Source organism: Ascaphus truei, chromosome 7, assembly GCF_040206685.1.
Source record: "Ascaphus truei isolate aAscTru1 chromosome 7, aAscTru1.hap1, whole genome shotgun sequence".
NCBI lineage: Eukaryota > Metazoa > Chordata > Amphibia > Anura > Ascaphidae > Ascaphus > Ascaphus truei.
In genome coordinates, this window is record NC_134489.1 from 22,108,760 (window position 1) to 22,123,672 (window position 14,913).

Genomic DNA, 14,913 nt, shown 5'->3' on the forward strand with positions numbered 1-14,913 from the left:
TAACCTCTGACAAGCCCCGTTGCATTTGCCTTCCCAGCCTGGGTTCATGCCTGGCTGATGGGCGGCTGATCTGTTAAATGATAATGATTAGGATTTAATAGGCTGCAATGCTTCGCGTGTCTACCAGATGGCATAAATTCATGAATTGTAATGCAGTTTATATATATATACTGTGCAGTATTGCAGCCAGCGGGAATAAAATGCTTCAATCCCTGCTTGGAAAATAACTCAATGTACTCGGGCAGAAAACAGTCACAAACCTCAATACACCTGGGTATACCCGAATTCGTGGGACTAGCCAAGCTCGAATAAAGTGTGTCGCCAGTGTACAGATCAGGATTGGGGACGAAATCCAAACATTCTTTAGAGAAAACAAAGGAAGCGTTAGCTCTCACATAACCCTCTGGGAGGCACACAAAGCAACAATAAGGGGGAATCTGATCAGTATTGCGGCCCGCAAGAAAAAAGAGAGCAATGCTAAAATCAGGAAAGAACACTCGGAGCTAAAGACACTATGGGATAAATATAAAATCGCCCCAGACCCTGCCACCCGCCAACTGATTGGCGACGCTCAGACTAAACTAAATCTACTCCTGGCCTCTCAGGCGGAGAAGTCGTTAAGTTGGTCTAAGAGAAGATTCTTTGAAAAAGCAAACAAACCAGATACCCTGCTGGCTAACATGATTAGCGCTAAAACCAGTAATTATAATATCCAGGCCCTACGGCTGGAGTCAGGCGACACCACGGCCAACCCCAAAAAAATTGTAGCGTAGTTCAAAACATACTACGCGAAACTATATGACGGGGACAAAGTAGCCCATTCGGCTGGCACGGACAAAGCCCTGAAAGATTTCTTGAAGGGCTCGAATCTACCGGGCCTGAGTAGGTTGGACAGAGAGGCAATGGGTAGTGACTTTACAACGGAGGAAATATTGGAGGTTATCAAACACCTAAAACCCTCTAAAGCCCCGGGTCCCGACGGTTTCTCGAATCTTTATTATAAGAAATTCGGAAAATTCTTAACCCCGTTCCTTCGCAACATGTTTAATCAAGTATTGGGAGGTACCCCTTTCCCCCAACATATGCTCCAAGCGTCCATCTCGGTAATACACAAACAGGGAAAAGACCCGTTGGACTGCAAAAGCTACAGACCTATATCCCTGATTAATTCGGACATTAAAATTTACGCCAAACTCCTGGCCAATAGATTGGGTCTCATCCTACCCAGACTGGTGCACCCAGATCAAGTCGAGTTTGTCCCGGGTCGACAGTCTTCAGACAATACTCGACGAATCATTGATCTGCTAGAAATAGCCAATGCCAGATCAATACCAGTTATGGCGCTCAGTCTGGATACAGAAAAAGCGTTTGATAGGATAGACTGGCCATACCTTGAGGCCACGCTTGGAGCGCTTGGGATGGGAAAGAAATTAACTAAGGCAATTTTCGCCCTCTACGAGAAGCCGTTGGCAAGGGTTACCCAACAGGGGTTCGTCTCGGACCCCTTCCAAATTAAGAGCGGAACAAGACAAGGCTGCCCGCTCTCCCCCCTCCTCTTTGCTTTGTGTATGGAGCCACTGGCCGCCCACATACGCGACAGCAAAGACATCACGGGTATAGACATTGGAAACCAGTCACATAAGGTGGCACTCTATGCGGATGACGTGTTCCTGACTATATCTAGACCCCTTACCTCTCTGCCAAACCTTTTTGACCTGTTGGGGAGATTCAACAGGATTTCCGGATTCAAAATAAACCAGTCCAAATCTGATGCTATGAATATTAATCTCCCCACGTACATGGAGAAGCTGATCGCCATAAATTTCAATTTTAATTGGCAACCGAAACACATTAGATACCTGGGGATCAACGTCACCAAGTCTTATAATACGCTATATCAGGCGAACTATCCCAAATTGGCACAGACTTTGAGAGGGGACCTCAAAAGATGGTCCACCCACAATATTTCGTGGATCGGAAAGATCCACTGCGTTAAGATGAACCTGCTTCCACGCATCCTATACCTCTTCCAAACCCTCCCAGTGCAGATAGGATTGAAGGATTTCCTCTCACTTCAATCAGCTATAGATAAATTTATCTGGGGAGGCAAGAAAGCGAGGGTGGGAAAATAAATTATGCGTAAACGCACGGAAGCAGGAGGGCTGGCGGTACCTTGTTTGTTGTCCTACTACAAAGCGGCGCAATTATGCCAAATCGTGCAATGGCACACGAATCCAGACTCAAAGAGATGGGTCGCCCTAGAAAAGGAGATTTTCTCCCCTGTGGCTCTGGAACATTTAATCTGGCTCCCCAAAAAGGCACGTATTAGTGCCAAAATGCCGCTATCCTCCATGACCAACTCACTCTCGGTTTGGGAGGCCACACGTATGAGATGTAGTCTGACCCATAAAGCGTCAGGTATGACCCCACTTTGGGATAACCCACTTTTTGCTCCGGGCCGGACCAGCGCAGACTTTACTATCTGGAAAAAAGGCAAAATAAACAGGCTAATAGATCTGGGGGGAAAACGAGGCGTTCAGACATTCGATCTACTTAAGGAATACCAAAACATCCCCAACGCCGAGTTCTTTAGATACCTCCAGCTCAGAGCGTTTTATCAATCAGTGCAGCCCCACATTCCAATGACAAATTTTGAAAAACTCTGTCGATTGGGGACATCCACCAAGGGACTCACATCGCAGATGTACGGGGAAGTGATCGGTTCTAGTAAGACAGTGACGGACAAAACAGGATACATGATTAAGTGGGAAAAGGACTTAGGGGAGGAAATTGATGTAGAGGAGTGGACAAAAATTGTGACGGCGACTTCGAAAAGCTCAATGTGCACGACTTTGAGGGAGAATGCATATAAAGTTATGATGAGATGGTACCACACCCCCACTAAATTAGCTAAATTTCTGCCCAGCTACTCCCCATTGTGCCCAAGACAATGTGGACAACAAGCAGACCTGTTACACATGCTGTGGTCTTGCCCCAAACTTACGCCGGTCTGGGATTCAGTTAATGATTGGCTCAATAGGATCCTCGGCACATCCACCCCCGTAGACCCATGGCGGTTCCTTTTGAACAGGCCGCAAAAAGGTCTCTCCAGGGGAGCAAATAAACTGGCGGTACATTTCGCAACGGCGGTGAGGGGGGAGATCGCAGCACGCTGGAAACAAAATGAAATCCCAATAATCGCAAAGATCAGGAACCGAATTTGGTCAGTTTGCCAGATGGAGAAATTGACGAGTCTGGTCAATGACACTGGCACAAATTTCTTAAAAGTCTGGTCACCATGGTTGGCACAGGCAGACATACAGGGGGTAGATAGGGCCACGATTTGGCATTGATAGACGTAAAATGCATTCTCCCTTAAAGAGGCCCTGAGACACCTAGACGGTCCACGAGCACACGCAGTTCATGGGAGGATAGAGAGTGTGAGGTACACCGGTTGCCCACCGAACTCTCGGCTTTCTCATATGCAGAGAGCCAGCGGTCACACGTTTAGAAGCGGAACCTCGGTCGGCCCACCCCCCCCCCCCATCTTTCCCTCCCGGCTGGGAGCTAAATGTGGTTTGTCGGTTAGTCTGTTTGTCTCCCCGTTTGTCCAAAGTATACAGACACTACACATGCTGCATGTTTTCCAATTGCAGAAGGCACGTTTCCCTCTAATGTTTACCATGAATGCATGACATGTATGTACTCACACAATTCAAAATAAAAAAAATTAAGTTGAAAAAAAAAAAAAAAGAAGAGGAGGAGCAGACAGCCGCTGCCACTGCAGCCGCCACTGTGCGTAGGAAGGCCGAATTGGACACAGATCTAGAAGCCCTAAGCAAGGAAGGGTACACGCTACCTGGATAGCCACAGCCGCAACATTGATCCACACGCCAGTGCGCATACGGATGCACTACATCAGGCTCGCAATCCAGGTACACCCACAAGGGAAAACACAGCCCCTCACACTGTCTAGCAGTTATCACGCGTCCACGCCAAGGAATAGGCGACCGCAGGGACACTCCCGGCAACTATCCCAGAACGCGACCAACACACCGATGCCTCAGGCCTGACAGACATGGGCAAGTACATGATCTGGCGTGACATGGTGCAAACAGGACTTACCAACTTTGACGACCGTGCCGAGAACTACCGAATATGGAAGTTCACATTCAAAGACGCAATCAAGAGCCTGGGCTTCCCTGCAAGGGAAGAACTTTGCATGCTGACCAAATGGCTTGGGAAAGAATCCATAGAGCATGCGAAGAGACTCAGGGCAGCAAACGTGAACCACCCCCAAGTAGGTCTTGACCTAGTATGGGAAAGGCTAGAGGAATGCTACGGTAGCCCCGAAGCAGTGGAAGACGCACTCTTCAAAGAGTCGACGACTTTCCTAGAATCACAGCCAAGGACTACTCGAAGTTACGAGAGCTTGGAGATCTGCTGCAGGAGCTGGAGTTTGCAAGAACAGACCAATCTCTGTCAGGTCTCAACGTCCTAGACTCAGCTCGTGGAGTGAGACCCATCTTGGAGAAGCTACACTACAACCAGCAGTGGGATTCAGCCGGTTCGCACCGGTTCGTTCAAACCTGTACCTAAATTTTCCTTGCGAGAAGGGAGAGAGCAGAGCTTCTGCTAAGGGGCTGGGCAGCTTGCTCCATCCTGATTGGCTGCATTACACAGCAGCAGCCAATCAGGAGGAGGTGGCAGGAGCCTGGGGGTGGGGCCAAAGAGCAGAAAAAAAGCGTGCAGCAGAGAGAGGTGAGGCTGTATCCTGCGTGTCTCCTGCGTGTGCTGTGTGCTGTGTGTCTCCTGCCTGTGTCCTGTTTGCACAGGTTGTAGGCTGCACTTATTTGCAGTGGTTCCCTCCCCCTATCTCTCACCCCTGTGAGATGTGAGGGGGTCAGGGAGAGATGTGAGGGGGTCAGGGAGAGATGTGAGGGGGGCTGGAAGACATGTGAGAGGGGACTGGAAGAGATGTAAGGGGGCTATGTGAGATGTGTTTGGGAGAGGTGGGGGGTGCTGGGAGAGATGTGAGGTGGCTACAGTGGCGGCCGCCTTTATCCTCCTGCGGCCGCCACCACAGGAATTTTAAAACCACGGAGGCGCGCGGCTTTTTTTCGTCAGGTTTCCCGCGCCTCGGGCGCTTTCAATGATAAGCGCCATTAGCGCTTATCTGATGATGCGGCCGCCGCGCGGGAAACTCCAGAAGAAATGGAGAAAACCCCCGCATGTATCCCGGCAAATAGAAGGATAAAGGCGGCCATAACAGTATGTAAGATGTGTCTGGGTCAGATGTGAGGGGGAGGGGGGGGGCTGGGAGATATGTGAGGGGGGGGGGGGGCTGGGGGAGATGTGAGGGGGGGCTGTGTTCTGTGCAGTTGCCTGCTTGTGTAGTTTGCATGTGTCCATTTGTGTTTGCACTGGTTGCAGGTTGCACTTATTTGCACTGGTTCCCACTGGTCTCTCTAACCCCCCCCCCCCCCCCTGGTCTCTCTAAGCCTTACCCCTGGTGTCTCTTCCCCCCCTGGTCTCTCTTTTTCTCTCCCCCCCCCCCCCGTATCTCTCTCTCTCTCTCTCTCTCTCTCTCTCTCTTTTTTTCTCTCTCTCTCTTTTTTTTCTCTCTCTCTCTCTCTCTTTTTTTCTCTCTCGCTCTCTTTTTTTTCTCTCTTGCTCTCTTTTCTCTCTCTCTCTCTCTCTCTCCCCCCCCATGTCTCTCTCGTCTCTCTCTCTCTTCCTCCTCTTCTCCCCCCCCTCTCTGTGAGAGAGAACCTGTTGCTAATTTTGAATCCCACCACTGCCTACAACCAAGAAAGATGGACGTCACAAGGCTCCAAATACAAAAGGGAGAAGCAAGTCGCCCTCCCTCCCTTCTCATTCTTTTTGAGCTTTATCCGCGAAGCGGCAAGGACAAGAAACGATCCCAGTTTCATCTTAGGTGCGCAGACCACATACAGTGCAAGCAACCTGAGGAATGAAAGGCTAGCGGCGCGATACGGTAACACCAGAACACCTATCTCGTTCCACAGGACGGACGTGTCCCCCATGGCCCAAACAACTTCCGACCAGTCGGTCGCTGGAGACAAACAGGAAATGTCCCATACACAAGAAGCCACACCCACTTAACAGGTGCTTTGGGTTCAGGATGAAGTCCCTTGAGCAGGGGTCGTCAAACCGCGGCACGCGAGCCACTTGCGGCTCTTGGGGCACGTCTGTGCGGCTCTCCTCATGATTTGGATTTGCGGGGCAGGCACGATGCAGAAGCATCCAATGGAGAAGAGAGCGGGAGCGGAGCCCACACACCCCGGCAGAGACAGAAGTCTGCATCCTGCCTAATAAGGTAAGGACAGCATTTGTGGCCTCGAATAAGATGATGATTGGGGGCCAGATGATATGATGATGATGGGGGCCAGCCAGCCTGATGTGATGGGGGGGGAATAATGATGGGGGGGCAACCTGTGTGATGGGGGGGAATAATGATGGGGGGCAGCCTGATGTGATGGGGGGGGGGGAATAATAATGATGGGGGCAGCCTGATGTAATGGGGGGGCAGCCTGATGTGATGGGGGGAATAATGATGGGGGGGGACAGCATGATGTGATGGGGGGGGGATAATGATAGGGGGGGCAGCCTGATGTGATGGGGGGGAATAATGATGGGGGGCAGCCTGAAGTGATGGGGGTGAAAAATGATGGGGGGGCCAGCATGATGTGATGGGGGGGAATAATGATGAGAGGGCAGCCAGATGTGTTGGGGGGGGAATACTGATGGGGGGCAGCCTGATGTGATGGTGGGAATAATGATGGGGGGGGCAGCCTGATGTGATGGGGGGAGGGGAATAATAATGATGGGGGGCAGCCTGATGTGATGGGGGGAAGCCTGATGTGATGGGGGGGAATAATGATGGGGGGGGACAGCATGATGTGATGGGGGGGATAATGATAGGGGGGCAGCCTGATGTGATGGGGGGGAATAATGATGGGGGGCAGCCTGATGTGATGGGGGTGAAAAATGATGGGGGGCCAGCATGATGTGATGGGGGGGAATAATGATGAGAGGGCAGCCTGATGTGATGGGGGGGGGAATAATGATGGGGGGCAGCCAGATGTGTTGGGGGGGAATACTGATGGGGGGCAGCCTGATGTGATGGGGGGAATAATGATGGGTGGGCAGCCTGATGTGATGGGGGGGGGAATAATGATGGGTGGGCAGCCTGATGTGATGGGGGGGAGGGCTTGGGGGTATATTTTATATGTGTTGGCGAGGTGGGAGTATTTTTTATATGTACATTAATTTTGAATCCGCACCTCAACCAAGTTGCATTACAAGTTATAAGTCTGCTAATCACAGGTATTGTTGCCATTATAATTTTTTATATAAAAAATGCAAGCGTCTCATGCATGCTTTTAATATTTAAAAATATTACTTTTATAATCATGTATTTATTATATTTAATATTTAAAAAAAATATTTTTGACGCCCTCCAACATGGCTACAAAAAGAAACAAAGAAAAAACGAAGATGAACAGCGTGAATTTTAAATGGAATGGACTGAGTCTTTCGCGTTTATCTCGAACTTAGATGGCCTTCCGACCTGTCTTATTTGCCAAGAAAAACTGGCGCATAACAAGAAGTCAAATTTGGAGAGACACTTCAAGACAAAACACAGCTCATTCGCGAGCACATATACTGTCGGTGACACAAGAAAGAAAGCAGTTGAAGAACTTCGGAAAAAATATGAAAAATCAAGTTCTGTATTTAGTTCCTGGATGCAATCTTCCAATAATGTTAATCTTGTAAGCTGTATCGTGAGTATCGTGAGTCAGGAAATCTCTAAGAGAGGAAAACCATTCACAGATGGTGAGTACATAAAAAGTTGTTTTATTAATGCATCTGAAGTACTTTTTCGGAATTTTAAAAACAAAGAAGAGATTCTAAAAAATATTAAAGAGTTACCGTTATCTGCTAATACAGTAAAAGATAGAACTGTTAAAATGTCTTGAAATGTGACCAACCAACAAGTCGAAGATGTAAAATTGGCTTCATATTTATCAATTGCGGTAGATGAGTCTTGCGACATAACGCACACCGCCCAAGTTTCCCTTTTTGTGCGCTATGTAACATCTGGGTGTCCTAAAGAAGAACTTCTGGGATTATTGCCCCTCAAGGGCCAAACGCGTGGAGAGGACATAGCAAAAGCGGTCACTGAATGCATGGGAAAAAAATCACATCACACTAAATAAAATTGTGTCAATTGCAACCGATGGGGCAAAAAGTATGACAGGGGTGAAAAAAGGATTTGTTTCAATTTTAAAAGGAAAAAATAATCACGAGGTACTTACGTTCCATTGCATAATCCACCAAGAAGCGCTTTGTGCACAGACATTTCCAGAAGAAATTGGTAAAGTTATGGAATTGGTCATTAAGATTACCAACAGCATTGTGGCAAAAGCGCTTACCCATCGTCAAGTTAAAGAGTTTCTGAGTGAAATGGATAACGAATATCAAGACCTTCTCCTGCATAACAAAGTGCGATGGCTTTCAAGAGGTGATGTTTTAAAGCGTTTTGCTTCTTGCTTAAACTAAATTAAAATATTCCTCGACAAAAGGGATGTTTAATATCCAGAATTAACAGACGACCAGTGGTTGCAAAAATTTAATTTCATGGTGGACATCACAACTAAATCAGTTCAATCGTAAATTACAAGGAAAAGGAAACACTACGTTTTCGATGCTAGAAGAAGTTAATTCGTTCGAAAGGAAACTGGTTCTTTTTGCTGAAGATTTAGAGAGGGGAACCTTAATTCATTTTGAAGAATTGTCAAAATATCGCCGAGAAAACAATGCACTCATTAACGTTGATTATTTCAGGACAGCTATTATAAATATGAGGGAATCTTTTCTGCGAAGATTTCAGGAATTTAAAAATAGTATAGCGACCCTAGCTTTTGTTACAAATCCTCTCACTGCCAATGTCAACGAATTACATTTTTCTCCATTTGATATTGACACGGGCACTTTTTTTTTGCAATTGGTGGGCTTAACGAGCAAAGAGATATGGAGCTCCAAATTTGTACGTCTTGATACTGAACTTGAAAATTTTGAGAAAGAAAAATGCAATCTAATTTCACAACACAAGTGGGCTGCTCAAAAAAATCTACAGAAGGCAGACACAATGATTTTTAATACGTGGAATAGCCTTCCGAACTCATATGATCAGTTGAAAACATTTACATTTGCTGTTCTTACCATCTTCGGCTCTACATACTGTATGTATGTGAACAATCATTTTCAAGCATGAATCATGTAAAGAGTATATTAAGAAGCCAAATAACCGATGAGAACTTGGAGTCGTGCTTAAAATTAAAAACTACAAGTTACATACCAAACATACATAAACTTTCCAAGGAAATGCAAAATTGTTCGCATAAGTTTTAAGGAATGCTTGTGCATTATGTGTCATTTTTTTCTGTTAAATTGTAAATGTTTATAATGTTAACAATGTCAAGAAATATATTTTTTGAATATTTACTTTAGTTGTATTCAGGAAACCTTCTCCATTTAAATAAATAAATACTTATAACGTGTTATCAATTCACTGTCTTCTTAAATCAACCGTACTTGTAAAAATATATTTTGAAAAATTCTAAATCATTGTTCTACTCATATTTGGCTCTTTTGGACTAAGAGTTTGATGCCCTAGAGGAATGCAAGAAGTTACTCGGAGAGTTCGGAGTTTGCTTCAGGTGCTGCGATTCCACAACTCACCTAGCCAAAGACTGTAAAAGAGCAATTAAATGTGCAGTGTGCAAAAGTGACAAGCACATAACATCTCTACATCCAGAGGCGCTGACACTCCACCAACTCAACAACCCATCCTCCATAGCGGAGCATGGCGGGGAGGAAGGAGAGCCAACATCTGTCACGTCTCAGTGCACCAAGGTTTGCAGAAAAGGATGTGACAATAGGTCCTGCTCCAAAATATGCCTTGTCGCAGTGCACCCCCAGGGACAACCTGAGAGGGCTATTCGGATGTATGCAATCCTCGACGATCAAAGTAACAGATCATTGGCGAAGATGGAATTCTTCAACTTATTCAACGCACAAGACAATGCCTCACCCTACACACTCCGAACCTGTGCAGGGTTAACTGAGACAACAGGGAGAAGAGCAGGTGGCTACATCATACGTTCAGTTTCCAACGTTTCGCTTTCCGCGGATGCGTTTTCCGACAGCGCATAATCCAGTAAAAAAAACTCATTATCTGCTGCGGTTTTCACGCATCCGACGGAAACCGCCACCGGTTAACATGGGTCCCTCTTTCCGACTGTCCCACATCTGACGCGGGTTTGCGGGACGCATTGTGTCGGAAAAGCTACTACCTGTACATCTCTATTTTATTTGTCTTCTCTTTCTTTCCAGTCCCAGGGTGGCATTATAGCACTTATCCCAATGAGAAACCTGACAATTATATCAAAAACATGTTTCAGCTGTGAAAGCGTGAATAAAAAATACAAGTTAAGATTCAATATAAATAGAATAACGAGTGAGTTTATTGGTGTACAGGTGCACACAGGAGACAGCTTATAAACAAAGCTCTCTGACAGGTATATGGCATACGATATATTTATACCCTAATACTAAAGCTCACGCCCCCTTTATGGGGTGGTTTGTACGTCATAGAAAATAATTGAAAATGTATAAGAAAAAACAAATGAAAATGAGAAAGTCAGCTAAAATCATTATACAAGCTCAGTAACCTTTCCCCATATACGCATCTGGGGTTTCATGCATTCCTTACGGGGGGTGCAGTGAACATGTGATCTAACCTCCGTCTCTGTTTGTACCTGCTACTTTAAATGTGAGAAGTAGTTGCTATCTCTAATCCCACGTAACATGGCCTAGGGCTATCTCAAGTCTGTACACATGTCACGGAAAGGGGGTGGCTGGCCCGGTAATAAAAGGGTTACACCCCAGCTGGCCACCCCTATCTTCGTGGGGGAGGCGAGGGGTTAACTGTGATAATGGTTAGATGGCCGGGGGGGTGGTGAATAAGATGATGATCGGGGGCCAGTGGAGATGAGATGATGATGGTGGGGGCCAGCCAGCCTGATGTGATGGGGGGAATAATGATGGGGGGGCAGTCTGATGTGATGGGGGGGGGGAATAATGATGAGGGGGCAGCCTGATGTGATGGGGGGAATAATGATGGGGGGCAGCCTGATGTGATGGGGGGGAATAATGATGGGGGGGGCCAGCATGATGTGATGGGGGGGGGAATAATGATGGGGAGCAGCCTGATGATAATGGTTAATATGTATTTATATTACCCTGCCTCAGTACAAAGTGTATTCCCCTTTAGTTGCAATGTATTTTCCTGATTACATGTGTTTTTCCATGAACATAGTGATTCATCGCTCACCTAATAGTAATAGGTAAAAAACTTAGTGCATAGGGAAAATTGAACTATCTGATACTTGAACAAGTGACCACCGGGGGTCACTATAAGCCCTATAGATTTGCACTCTAAAGTTGAGCTTCCATATGTTGTGGTTATTTTGGGGGTTCAATATGAGCTTATAGGGGTTCTGTATGTTTTGCAATTCTGTTCAGCTGTTCCCAGCTGATTTGGAGGGTGGCTCCTCCTTCCCAGGTTTGACGCTCACCCCCACCCATTTTTAAATGGTTAAAGCTCACTCCATTTCACCTTCCACACTCATGGGAACTTACATGCAGTTTGACTGCGACAAATCTAATAGAGTGCTTTTCCTGGTATTGTACAGGTTAATAAGAGTTTCAATCAGACTTAGAACTATGCAACCAATTTTGACAGATTAATTATAAATCATTCTTCCTGGTAATATATAGGTTATTAAGAATGTATATTAGTGTTAGGACCCTTGAGACATGGTCTGCCTTAGAGTGGCTCAAGGGCTTACGACACTTTGGCCAAAGAGTTAAACTAAAAGACCATTTTATTCAAAAGATTATATATATATATATATATATATATATATATATATATATATATATATATATATATATATATATATATTATACACTGTACCGTGTATTTGTGTCAATGGATGTAGCACTGAGCTCTGTCTGTGTTTCATGTTTTGTCTCTGGTTTTAAATACAGGAAGGCCCCGCTTCTCGGCGCTTCGTTATCCGGCGTTCCGCTTATCCGGCGGCGCCGAGAAGGGGGCCGCCATTTTAAACTGCAGTCGCGCATGCGCAGAACGGGCGGTTGCGCCCGGCGCGCATGCGCAGACCGCCGGTGCGCACGCGTACCATAGTTTGCGTGCGCAGACCATAGGCCGCGCATGCGCAGAACGGCGAAAAACGCCGTTTTGTGCATGCAGGGAACTGAAAATTGCCGGATCCGCTTTCCGGCGATTTTCACTTTACGGCAGGACCCTGGAACGGAACCCGCCGTATACCCGGGGCCCTGCTGTATATATTGCCATGCTCAGTAGCACTCCTCTTTGACGCTTATATGTGTGTGTAATATATATATATATATATATAATGTATGTATGTATGTATGTTGAGGTTATTTTGGGGGTACAATACGAGCTTATAGGGGTTCTTTATGTTTTACTTGTATTAAGTGCCATCATTCACACTTAAAGTCAGAATTTCCCTGTCCAGATCCCCATCTGGCAGACTTGGAGACGTCAGCTTTTTAGATTGGGGCTAAGGAAATGGTTCTCTGACTACAGGAAGGCCAACCCCCTATAGGCAGGTACTATCTTGCTTCCCACGTGAGTTTGCAAAAGGTAATTGTACCCAGGTAATTGTCATCCAATGCCTGAGTCCCAATGTTAGGGATAGAGCCCAAATCACATATAAACGATTGCAAGCTCTATGCCCATTGTCTTTCGTGTCTTCATTCTTATACCTGATGCCTGATGAACTGCTAACCTGAATCCTGGTTATTTCATTGTCCCTTCCCTAAGTAAGTGTATATATTATGTTTGTTATTTGTCCAATATTGTGTGTCCACCTATCTTTTAAGGAATAAAATCTCTTTATTATATCACAGTCGTATTCAATTCAACCCAGTTATTTGGCGTATATTATAACCTTGTAAGCTACCGTGACAATACAATACTCCCGTCCTTTGCAGCTGGCCAGGCGAGTATCAACAAAATTTGCTGAGAGCGAAATTTTCTTTCAAACCCAAGCTGTCCTTCCATTTCATGCTTCCAAGCAAACAAACACCAAAATGGATGACACACAGAGACAGAACACATCAACATGGATGACATACAAGGACAAGAACAGACAAACAAAATGGCTGACAAGCACAGACAAACAAAATTGCTGCTAAGATCCTAGTGCTGTTTACTTGAGAACCCCCTATGTCACTTTCTCACATCATCTGCTACGCTGTCCTCCCACTGCGGAAATGCAAATACTCAACCCTGTGACTTTTCAAAGCACACAGAAATTGGTGTAAAAAATAAGAAATTGGGGACTACACAATTCCCAGTGCTCCAGGGACTAGGCCAGAGGTAAACCCCCAGGGCCCAGTTAGTCCCCTGAGACACTGTAGAGAAGTAACTGTATGGTATAGGGAACTGCCTTAAGACAGGGACTCCTTCACTGTACTCATATAGAGAGAGATGCTGCAGGATAGTGCCTGACTGTCATTAAGCAAGTAGCTGAAAGAGTATCTGACTCCATAGCAGAAACTGTTTGCAAAGGATCATCCGGCTGGGGATCCCTCCCCTGGGGAGTCAGATTGTGTATCCATTCCTGCAGGGAGCATGCATCGCGCCGTGGTATCACGTTGCAGAGCTGCTTATCATCCAAGGATTATCCTGGTTAGGACAGTAACCAGGGAGGTAGTATAAGTGCACCAACGAGCCCCAAAACAGGGAAGCGCTATCCCTCACATTCACATTAACTTTATAGCTGGTGGACACTCAGAGGTTAAGTGCCCTGGCACATTAGTACACCAAGGACAAAGGGTGAGGTAATGATGGACACTTGGGTTGAAGGGATGGTATGCATTCAGGGGATGCAATGTTATCCATATGTTGTAATGATGTATTGAGGTTATGCAAATGAGAGTTTCACGGAAGTACCGTACCTGCTTAGTAAATACTGTTTATTCCCAGTGTGTGTATTTACTGTATGATTGGTCTGGTGAGGGCACCCTCCCACCACCCTCCCACCACCCTCCCACCACGCTGGGATCCCTCATCAGTGGAGGCGCTGCATCGAGTGTAAGTACACCCCAGGCTCCCAGTGGCGGAGGTTCAGGCCTCTTGTTAGCCTCACAGGTGACCGCAGCACCGGTAGTTATAGTACCCCAGGGGTACACCAGCTACATAACTGTAGTTAGCCACACTTATTTACCTCAAATTATCTCTTTGCCACACTATCTACCAAACATGCCTTGCTGTCAGAATGAATCTTAAATAGCATCTGTTTTATTAATCAAACTAAAATTAATTACAATGTAATAAATCAAAAAGTCTGCAGCGAATGCTCCTGTCTGAACAAGGGAGACACGCTGAAGCTCTGTAGGGAGAGAAGCCTGAACGAAAGCCTGTTTATATCGGCACTCTTGTTCTTCTGCATGCTGAACTTGAACTGGCCTTTCTGGGAAAAGGGCAAAGTCCTTATCAATGGCGGATGTTTTTTTTTTGCTAAATAAAAAGCAGATATTCAGAGCAATCCACGTGCCGTTGCATTTTTACTGCAACACACCTCCTCCTTCTCTCTAATGGTCAGCTCAGACAGAACGCGATGCGATGCGTCCGTCGCAATTTCGGGTTGTTCGGTGGGAGTTTTCAAACTGAAAATTCCACTGATGGCAAAGTGCAGCTTTGTCGCTGCGACATTTTGCCGCCACAACCTGAATTTAAATTTGGTGCTACTGTCGCGTGACGCGAGCAGG